The sequence below is a fragment of the Corylus avellana genome, chromosome 1, assembly GCF_965113065.1.
Source record: "Corylus avellana chromosome 1, dhCorAvel1.hap1.2, whole genome shotgun sequence".
In the NCBI taxonomy this organism is placed as follows: Eukaryota; Viridiplantae; Streptophyta; class Magnoliopsida; order Fagales; family Betulaceae; genus Corylus; species Corylus avellana.
The window spans coordinates 40,980,129-40,984,182 of NC_142490.1; the positions used below are offsets into that span (position 1 = coordinate 40,980,129).

Sequence of the window (4,054 nt, forward strand, 5' to 3'; positions counted from 1 at the left end):
CACATGGAGGTGAAGGTGAGTTGAATTTGGTCATAGCCATTGGACGCTTCCTACGCCAAACAAGAGAATGGAATGAAATATAGTGGCAAATTTTCTTCAAGGTTCAATGGTGTGAGATTCATTACAAATCTAGACGGCAATTACCTGATGGTAGCATCATAATGGCCAACGGTTTGAATGATTTTCAATTCCTAGAAGTCATGATGAGAACAAGAAGTCTGTCCGAAGAAAGAGAAGAATGTGAAGCAGAGGATTTATGTCGTCTGATTTTGCCGGAAAGCAAAATTTCCTCTTATCAAACAACACATATATACTTGGATCAAAAAAGGTCAAAATTTCATCTCATCAAACATATATAGCTTAAGCAACTATCAAAACAACTATCAAAACAACCTCAAAAGCAAACCAATCCCAAAACGAACACAGATTTAGATCGATCGGGGAACAGCCACAGATCGAACGATTTTTCATTTATTTTTTGTCTCAACCTCACGGGCCCCTCTCTCTCTAACTTCTTCATTAGATAGTCTAACTTCTTCATTAGAAGAGTCATAAGTCTCATTTAATTCTATAATAATAATTTTAGGAACATGATCCTCTCCAATCCAAAATTGACCGGATATTAGATCTTCTCTAGTCCATATATTGGATCCTCTCCCGTCCAAAATGGACCGGAGAATATCCAGTTAATGGTCAAGATCTCTCTAGTATTAACAACATTCACATTTACCTTAATAAATTTATTCCCTATTTTAGTTTGAGAAGTGCTAGGGAGCCAAACAAATGAACCTAGAAAAATTTTCATTTTTAAATAAAAAAAAAAAATGCAATTCTCTCTCTCTTGTCTGCCACGTCAGTTTGAAAATTTTTCTGAGTTCATATGTTTGACTCCCTAACACTCCCCTTTTAGTTTTCATTTTTTCAATGGACTTACATTTGACTTTCTATTTTAATTATCTACTTTAACTTTTATATATATTTTTTTAAAAAAAAATCTTCAAAGCAGAAAGAATGTTAGAGATTTATTAATGGTTTTTTTTTAAAAAAAAAAAAAAATATTTGGTGCACTAGCTTAACAAATGTTTTAGAATTTTGTTGAGTCCAATGTAGTTCATTTTGGTCTCATATATATTTAAGCTTCTTTGGCCAAGCCAAAATAACATTTGCCCGATGAGAATATTGCTCTAACATGTTTCAATTGACCTGTAATTTATCCATCATTTTATGTGTTAAGGGAAAATGATCAGCAATATTTGGTAATTTTTTTTTTTTTTTTATCTCCCTTCTGCTTTTTCCTTTCTTTCGCTCATTATTTGCCTAAAGAACTTTTTAGCTGAAGGATGTCTAACATGCATATGGCTCTTGGCTGCAGGTAACAAAATTTCAACACAATCTGCTATTGGAACAACCATTGCAATTGCTGGACTAGCAATCTACTCTTACGTCAAGGCCAAGCTGGAAGAAGATCGAGAAACGAGTGAGTTTTTCAGCTTTAACTTGGAAGAAGAAAAAAAAAAAAAAGACTGGTTGAGTGTCAAGCATTCAACCCCAAACCTCATACCAGATGATGAAAAGTCTGAAACCCAACCAATGTGGGACTACCTAACGAACACCATATATGCTTCAAATAATAACTGCCACCAAATTTTGGATTCTTGTATATGGAATTAAAATCTAGTTTTACATGCTTAGAAAAAAATAATCTAGTTTTATACCAAAGTAGTCGGCATTTATTTCAACTTTTTGCTCTGCAACTTATGTGGTTATATGGTGCTGAACATTTGTGGCTTATTAGTTTGTGAACAAGTAAATAAGGGGAATCTCCAAAAATCATATAATCATTCAAGTATGTTCAGCATTGCATTTAACAAATTTATTACCTATTTTAGTTTCCATTTTTTTTGAGGGACTTACATTTGATTCTTTCCCAATCCTCTATTAGTTAGGCAAGTACAAAATACATCTTGATATTCAAATATGGCATTAAAATTCCACGTTTTCATACAATAGTTGCTTTCAAACCCTAGTCTTCATTGTTCGCAATGTGACTCCAATAAGACATCCTAAAAATTGACCTACCATATTCTCTCACCGACCTTGAAGATTTATATTCTCAGAGAAATCTTGTTCACCGATCGTAGTACTACTACACATGTCATTGGGCACAACAACTTCCTCCTCGAGCCTGGCATCTTTGTCTGCACTCTCCTGTAGCTGCAATGCGAGCTTTAGGTCCCGCATCACATCATTCATCGATGGCTGGTTGCATCCATTGTCATGCAAACAATTAACTGCGATCTCAGCAATTGTCTTCAAACACTCGGCTATTATTTCACCCTTCAATGGTGGATCAACGATCTGATCAACCTCTCCATTGCGATACAATTCTAAGCCCACTTTGCTAGGCACACCGCTTGCGTCTCTCCAGTACGAATTATGGGTGGCTTCGCAGACAATATTTCGCACAAAACTACACCAAACTAGTATACATCAGATTTCTGAGACAACTGTTGACGCCGGTAATACTCTGGGTCTAAATACCCAAATGTACCCTTAACAACTGTGCTAACGTGGGCTTCAGACTTCCCAATTTTGGACAATCCGAAATTAGACACCTTTGCTACCCATTTCTCATCCAATAAGATATTTGTTGCATGTCTTCACGTCACGATGAATGATTGTGTGGTTCTCACCCGTGTGAAGGTAGTTCAACCCACGTGCTGCACCGATACAGATCTCTAATTGCTGCTTCCAACAAAGAGGAGGATTATCAGTTGTTTTGTGGAGATGATCACGGAGGGTTCCACAGGCCATAAAATCATAGACAAGGATCATATCCCTGCCATCGTTACAGTAGCCAATCAGAGAAACGAGATGGCAGTGGCGGAGCTAAGAGAGCATCTCGATTTCGGTCTCAAACTCATGGGCCCCTTGTTGAGAACCGGGTGTCAACCGCTTGATCGCAACTGGGTTTGCCTCACCCTCGATGTTCCCTTTGTACACGTTACCAAAACCCCCAACACCAATTATGAGAGCTTCGTCAAAGTTGTTGGTGGGTGCTTTAATCTTAGCCAATGAAAAGTGACGACATTGATCTGACGGTAGAGATGACCTGCGGGTCTTTGTTGACTTGTTTGTAGAGCTGGCGCCTTTGACTCTCTTGTGCCGCTGAAAAATCACGAATCCGATTATGGATAGTGTTAAAATAGTTCTGATACCATGTTGAAATAATGATGATGCAGAAATTATAAGCGGAAGTAATATAGAAAATAAACACAAAGAACTTTACAGGTAGTTCAGTGTTAGACACCTACGTCCACTACTTGGAATACCCTTAAGGGATACATTGTGCTCATTAACTTGATTTGTCTACAATATTATTTTAACAATAGTACAACAAAGCTAAAAACTCCACCACCACCGACGTAACCTATTATTGTAGTGTTATTCTTGGACTTCGTCAGTGCTGATGACGGAACTATTATTGTAGCGTTATTCTTAGACTTTGTCGGTGGTATTGAAGGAACTGGTGGGTCAGGATTGGGTACTACGCCATTGAGGGCATCTGCTTTAAAGATTTCGACACCGTTCAAGATTGCATCAGTGTAAGCAGTCTTCCAGTCTTGTGGGTTTGCTCCTAACGCGAGATAGAGGTTCGTTTGTTTGCCGCCTTCTTTGCCAAACATTGAAACGGCGTAGTCTCGGTATACAGGAACACCATTTCCACCACTCCATTTTGTCACGTCGGTGTTTTCCTCTGCGGCCTTATTTGTTAAAAATTCGAAACACTCTGTCGCCTTCATGACTAATCTCTGGTTGAAACTCACAAAAGTGTAACCTTACCAAATAAATAAACCCAGAATCTACGGGGAATTCCCAGGTGAGATTGTAGCTCTTGTTGATTTGTTTTGTTCCTCCCCACACTCCGGGCAGTTAGATAAACACCTCTTGGTGCAGCGTACGCAGGTATCTTAGTAAAATTGAGTTCCTTAGTTGAGTTAAAAGGCAAAGCAAGTTGTTTCAGCTCTCTGGAAGAAATCCAAAACAATATCAT

The 4,054-nt window shown here is 38.1% G+C and overlaps 1 pseudogene; it reads right to left on the bottom strand.

The window, feature by feature from the left end:
• Nucleotides 1–2,088: 2,088 nt before the first annotated feature.
• On the bottom strand, nt 2,089–4,054 carry LOC132169811 (receptor-like protein kinase FERONIA pseudogene; annotated as a pseudogene).